Here is a 7,376-nt window from a genome sequence, read left to right on the forward strand (position 1 = left end):
ATCCCTACACCTGAGTAAGGTCAGCTTCCAAGTCATGTGGTAGAGCTGAACAGAGTTAGGATCCAGTGTAAATCCCCCTCTCTGTCCTGCCCCCGCCATTTCCCCCAAACACCCATTCTGGGGGTCTAACGTTGCCTTAGATTACACCAGTCTTTGCTGAACTGAGATGGGCAAGTTACGCCGGCGTAGCTGGGATCCAGCTAGGTGAGCCGGAGTTCTGTTGGATCCTAAGATGCTCATCCCAGTAGATATAGGGTGAGGATTGTGCCCTAACTTAGGTTAATTATTTTTAGTAGGTCTACACTGAGTAGAACTTATTTAGCTACAAGCTTTAATTTCTACTCTCAACCAGCAGCCACTCAGTGGAAGAAAGGCTATTAAATTAGAGGCTATCAGCTGTAGGCAGGGTTGGGTGGGGAATGGCTCAGTTTGCATTTAATGAGAAGCTATCTAATTCATATTTCCCCCAAACTGAAACAGAGCTCTCCTTCGAAATTCATCCTTCTCTGAATTTTGCAATGCAGTTCTCCAACAAAAAAAATGCATACCAACATACTAGGAGAAAGTGTGCATTAAAATGTGTAGGTTGGTGAAAACAATATGCAGAATGCATTGAGGAAAACTGCATGCAAAAATGTGTATGTTAGGAGAAATGCACACTAAAATGCTGGGTTTTTTTTGAAAAAATGCTAACTTCTGTGAAAATGTGGCAAACCAAACTTAAGAATGGAAAAACATGAGAAACTAAGGGAAACTGACTCATCCATCCCTAGCTCCAGGTAAACAACGTCCTAATGCCTCTAAAGTAAGCACTGCCTAGAAGGAAGGGGTGAGGGAGAGAGTAGGGCTTAATGATCATGTGCGACCTCACCACTGGTAGGATTTGCCATTTTTTGGAACTAGAATTGGATGAGACATCTGCATCAAAGGAGAACACTGCCATTAGCCCTAGCATGAACCAAGGGAGATAGGATAGGGCATCTGAATATGTAGCCCAGGATAATACCCCATCCAGGGAACTAGCTAATTTGGGAGACCCCATGACTCTGGACCTCCACAGTCACAACCAGGTAATCCTCCAGGTTATCTTCAAGAATGGAGATTGCAACAAACCCTTGACCAAAGCTTGGTCCCAATAGCACAGTGGTTGCTTGGTAGAACAAGGCATTCCTTGTCTGCCAATGTACTTACAGACAGGATCAGGAAGGTACTACATCACCAGGGAGGTTGCTGAGTACTTGAACCTGGAACTTTCTTTTGTTGTGTAGAAGCTGTTTTTGCAACAGCCAGTGTAGACCTGCTCCTAACCAAGATCTGGACGCCTCTTGTCCTGCTCAGCACAAGGTGCCTTAATTGCTAACTAGGGATGGAAAGACCTGTCGATTTCACTTCTCTCCATTTCTTATTTTTCCAGTCTTAAATTCAGTTCTCCACATTTCTGCAGCAATTTGCATTTAAAAAAAAAAATCCTCATGAAAATTCTCCAGCATTTTTTGGTGAATTTATCCTAATAAACACATTTTTATGTGGCGTTTTGACTGCTATACATATTTTTGTAAGCAATTTCTCAACATACAGTGCTTTTTATGTTACTTTCACTCATATATTCATTTTTATGCACATTTTTATTTCCCTAATATATGCATTTTTGTAAACATTGTTGGTTGGCGAACTGCATTGAAAAATTCCAGCGAGTGTGAATTTCAAAGGATGGCTGAGTTTCAGTTCTCATATGGTTTTGGAAAGTGCAGATTTGATAGATTTGGCTTGAAATGTGAACTGAATCAAATTTCTTGTCCATCTCTACTGCTAACTTTAGGGAACGAGCCACAGTTCAGTGGTAGGGCATCTGCCTTGCATGCAGAAGGTCCCACATTATGGGCATCTCCAGGTAGGGCTGGAAATGAGCATTGTCTGAAATCCTGCAGAGCCGCTGCCAGTCAGTGTAGACAATACTGAGCTAGATGGACCAAATGATCTGATCTGATATATAGCAGCTTCCTTTGTTCCTAACAGAGCTTGGAAAAGTTACTTTTTTGAACTACAACTCCCATCAGGCCAATCCAATGGCCATGTTGGCTGCGCCTGATGGGAGTTGTAGTTTAAAAAAGTAACTTTTCTAAGCTCTGGTTCCTAACATTATTGGATACCTCCCCAGTCAAGCATCAAAGGCTAGAATAGGACAACAAGAAAAATATCTTGGCATTTTGCTTTTATGACAATCCTGGTGGGCCACACTCAGGACTTAACAGGATCCCTTGACAATGTGGGGCCTGGTTCCAGACTCTCTCTGTGTTTCATCCTGTTGTGATTTCACAACAGCTAAGAGGCTAAGACATCACAGCAGGTCCATCACTCAGTGCTGGATGACATTACCAACCAATGGGCTGCAAACACACTAACAAGAACACTAACTTTATGTTCAGGGGAGCCTGATTTGACCTACAACTCCTCAGAAAGAGACGCCAAGCCAGAGCTTGGAAAAGTTATTTTTTTGAACTACAACTCCCATCAGCCCCAGCCATCATGGCCACTGGATTGGGCTGATGGGAGTTGTGGTTCAAAAAAGTAACTTTTCCAAGCTCTGTGCCAAGCTTAGTGGGGAAAAGATTAGCATTTCTCCCCTGCTGCTTTAAATCACCTTTGGTTTTTGTCTCCAACTTTCCTTGTGGGTTTTGGTGCCATATTGAAACGTTAACATGTAAAATCTCTGCATCTGCTAAGGCATTTGGCCAGAGAAGCAAGTATATCAATGATTGTCCCTTGCTGCCATCACACATATGGATTTTCTGTGTTCAGCTCTGCCATCTGGTACTTAAACCCAGATTTGCTCCTCGTTGAGTAAGGACCATCTACCATATCATTCATGTTTCAGAACACAGCAGCCCTTTTGCTCCACCACCATTTGCAAACGGCTACTGCAGCATTTGGGGATGGGGGTGGATGAGGGTCTTACTCCTGGAATAAGCCAATTTAACACACCCAAGTCTGGATACAAATAAGCTTCTCTCCATGTTTTTACTAGAAGCAGTTGCAAAGGCTGACTGTATTTGGGGGGGGGGAGGAATCCATACGAAGCGTTAGGCAATAAAAGCCGTGCCAGTGTATGCCGGCATCATTCGCACATTTTTGAATTGTAAACTATCAGCTGAGTGCAGCAGCATCTGAAAAGGCCACTTAACAGCATAATGAGAATATGGGTTAATTTTCCTGCCAGACCATTTGCCTCATTCGTTGCAATCTTTGTCAGGGGAGTAGATTAATTTGGTGGCATTCATTTTTCTTCATTGCTATTTTTGTCACCAGAAATGAGGTACTGGGATTTTTTTTAATGGCCTCCTGTGCTAGCAGGGGGACAGCTGTTGCTTTGGGCTTGACTCTTTCTGTATGCAAAATGCCTGCCTTGTCAGGAAGGTGAGGTATTAGTGGCCTTACTGGGTCTGGGATCAGGAGGACGTGGGTAGGGAAGAATCCGTGGGATCATATGAACTGTTGAGATCAGCCAGGACTTGGCTGAGGAAGTTGCTTGGAAGCCTTCTGCTCCTCTTAACGGCGAGACAGTTAAATCTGTGGAGAAAAAGGAAGCTCTCTTATAGGAGGGACCATAACTCAATGGCAGAGCACATAGTTTGCATGTTGGTTTCAGGCCCAACTTCTGGAAAAGAAAGACAAAAAAAAAGGTACTTCTTCACACAGAGCATAGTTAAACTACGGAATTCGTTCCCACAAGAGGCAGTGATGGCCAACATCTTGGGTGGCTTTAACACAGGGTTAGACAAATTCATGGAAGAGGCCAGCAATGGCTACTAGCCACAATGGCTATGCTCTACCTCCCCTGTCACAGGTGGCATGCCTCTGAATGCCAGTTACTGGGATCACAAGTGGGGAGAATGCTGTTGCGCTCAGGTCCTGCTCGCAGGCCATTGTGAGGACAGGATGCTGGACTAGATGGGCCACTGGCCTGAGCCAACAGAGACCTTATGTTCTTGTATTGCCTATGGTATATACACACACTCTTTTTGTTTCTAGTCCAGCTGATTTTACTTGTTTTGGGAGTTCAAGCAGAAATGCCAGTGGCAGCTAGTGGCTTAACTTTTAGTCTGAACTTTCAAGGAGATGTCCAAGGTTCTTCCGCACCGATATGGAGCCACCAGCAGCCCCTGAGAAGTGGTATGGGATGCGTGTGCATGCCCCATGCAACAATGGCTCTGCCAGACCACTGTCAACATTCTCTGTAAAATGGTTATCTATCTTCAACTTCAGTCGCTTCTTCTCTTTTTCATTCTCTTCTTTTTCTTCTTCAAAAACAGAAAAAGTCTCCCCGTCTTTCACACGCCCCTTCATTGATACTTTGTCCAGCTTTTTCCATTACGTGAATGACTCTTCATCATTTTATCTATTTGCATTTCTTCCGCTCCTGGTGACTGCATTGCTACCTGATGAGGCAAAACTACTGGACCTTGAAGCAGTTCTAGATTGCTAAGATGACATCCTAGTAAATCCACATTTGAAGTAAAGTCTAATCAAATATTATTAGCTGGTGCGTACCAAAGCAACCTCCCCTGAGTGTCTGTATTATAAACTTTCATTTTTCCACCCTAGAGGCACTAAGTTTTCATTAATAAACAGCTGGATGAATTTCACCTCTAGTATAAGTTCCACAAAGTCATAGGATCATAGGAAGCTGCCTTATATGGAGCCAACCGTTGGTCCATCTAGCTCAGTATTGTCTACACTGACTGGCAGCAGCTCTCCAGGACTTCAGACAGAGATTTCTCCCAGCCCTACCTGTAGATGATGGGTACAGAACCTGCAACCTTCTGGAGACAACAGATGCTGTATCACTGCGCCACTGCCCTTCCCCGAAGGAGTTACATCTCTCGTTTCCATCAGTCCTGTAGGAAAAATTGGCATTTCCCTCCATTAATCCTCACTCTTTTTCCAGATTCCACACCCTTTCATTATGTGGCTGGGCTTTTCCAAAAAGATAAATAAATCCTTAGACACCCAGGATATATAATCCGGTTGAAGTTTGTAGTGTCAACTCAAGCACAGATATCAATGGCTAATGAGGTGGACAGCCTGTTTCTAAACTTTTCCACACCAGACTGCAGTTGGGCGTCCACATGGTCAATTGCTTCTCCATCCAAAAAACACCCCTCCTCATAGAAAACGTTATCAAGGAAAGGAGTTCTGGCTTAGTGCTCATTTTATTTATTTATTTACTGTATTCACAGTCTGTTCTTCCAGGACCAGCACCAGGTATGACTGGGACCTTGGGCACCAGCTTGTCCCGGGCCCACAGCACCATAGCCTAACACCCCTCCCCCATATAGGGGGCACTGAGCTAAGAAGCCTATCCTCATGCCTCACCTGCCCCTCATGTTGTGTGAATGACATACGCACATAGCACGCATGCCCACCATCAACGAAGATGGCAGTGGGGCGTCAGCCCCTTAGGGAAGCCCCTGCCGCCATCTTGAGTGATGGCAGGCATTTGTGCACAGAACACATGATATTCACACTGACGGGACAGCTAGGTGAGGTGTTCAGGTGGGCTTATGGAAGCCTACACTGTCTGTATTGGGGGGGGTGCCTGGGAGCTCCCTCTCCACGATCCATGGCAGCGTAGGTTGCAGGACCTGACGCTGCCACGGATCACGGAACCCTCTGGCACCAGCCCTGTGCTCCTCATTGAATACTTTCAATCCCAGAGTGGGGAACAAAGTAATAAACAAACAAAATCAAAAATTTCAAATCATACAAACGATTCTGTCAGAAGGCAGGCAAGCAAAACTACAGTAAGGACAAAAAGAAAAACATCTAGTTTAACCTGAGGAAAATAGTCAATCTCTAGAATGCCCGACCCCAAGAAGCCCTCTCTGCTTCCTCCCTGATGGGGTCATGGAGACTTCTGAAAACCATCTTGTTCCAGACAGCCTTTGGGAGGGACTGAAGCTCGACTGATTTTATTTCCCTCCCCCTTTCTGGTTTTTACCCCTTTAGTCCCCTTTGGATATCACTCCCCTATATTTCTTAATTGTATTTTATGTATTTTTATTTAATGTTTTTCTGATATTATTGTGTACAATTTTATTGTGAGACGCCCTGAGTGCCCTATTGTAGAGTTGGCAGAAATATGGCACATAAACAAACAAACAAATAAATAAATAAATGATACAACAAAAAGATTAAAACCTATATAAAACACACACAAAGAATAAGATGGTAGAACAACTCACCCCCTAAAAGAGGCCACAACGTCAAAAGCCCTCCAAAAGCCCTCCAAAAATTAAGAGACGAATGCCTGGGAGAAGAGGAATATTTTCGCATGGCACCTAAGGATAGATTATGATTGTGCCGGGTATGCCTCTCTAGGGACAACATTCCATAAGTGGGGGGCCACCACTGAGAAAGCCCGTTCATTTTATCACAGCTAATGGTCTTAGCAACACCCCACATTTTACCTATGACAACTCACTCACTCCTGCTGCTCTCATGCAAAGAAGGCCCCACTCTGTGCCAAGCAGACTCTCACTCTGTGGCCTTTGAGCAACTCAACACTCCAACCCTCACTCTCCAACCCATGGAGGTTCTCACCCTGAGCGGTAGGATCATTGCTCACAAGTATCCACAGCATTAACCTCTCTCCACTTGTCCATAGTAACAAAAGAAAAACTCGCAGGCCTCAAAGTCATCAAGGCTGCTAGAGAAGGAGGTGCAGGTGGATTTGGTGGCCTCTTCCATCCCCTCCTTGCCAGCCAACACAAACAGCATGTGGTGTCCTCCAATAAAAAATTACTTTTCTAGATACACGGGACATGTCTTTAGAAACTGTAAGGGGAAGAGCCATGGCTTCGCGGAAGAGCACCTGTTCTGCATGCAGAAGACCCCAGGTTCAAGCCCCATCATCTCCAGGTAGGGCTCGGAGAGACTGAAACCCTGGAGAGCCACTGCCAGTCAGTGTAGACGATACTGAGCTTAATGGATCAGTGGTCCAACTCAGCATAAGGCTATGTCCCCATGTTTGGTATGGAAGAGCATTCAGCCATGCAAGATCCCAAACTTTAAGCTGAAGTTGTACGTTCCAGAAACAGGCTGGAGGGAGAACGAGGCATTAGTCCCAAAGAAAGACTAATGCAATGAAACAGCAACCAACTCTAAAAGAAAAGAAAAGAAGCAATCCAATAAAATTACTTTAAAAATATCTCAGTACAGTTCAACGCCTCTTCGGCAGCAGTAGCAGCCCTCCTCAAAGGAAGGCTCAGATGGGTCTCCGGGGTGGGGGGTAGAGCATTCCAGCAACTAGGCAACTTGCTGTCCAGGCCATACATCAGGACCTGGGGGTGGCGGAAAGCCCACAGTTCCCATTCCTG

This window comes from Rhineura floridana, chromosome 1, assembly GCF_030035675.1.
Source record: "Rhineura floridana isolate rRhiFlo1 chromosome 1, rRhiFlo1.hap2, whole genome shotgun sequence".
NCBI classification, from domain to species: Eukaryota; Metazoa; Chordata; class Lepidosauria; order Squamata; family Rhineuridae; genus Rhineura; species Rhineura floridana.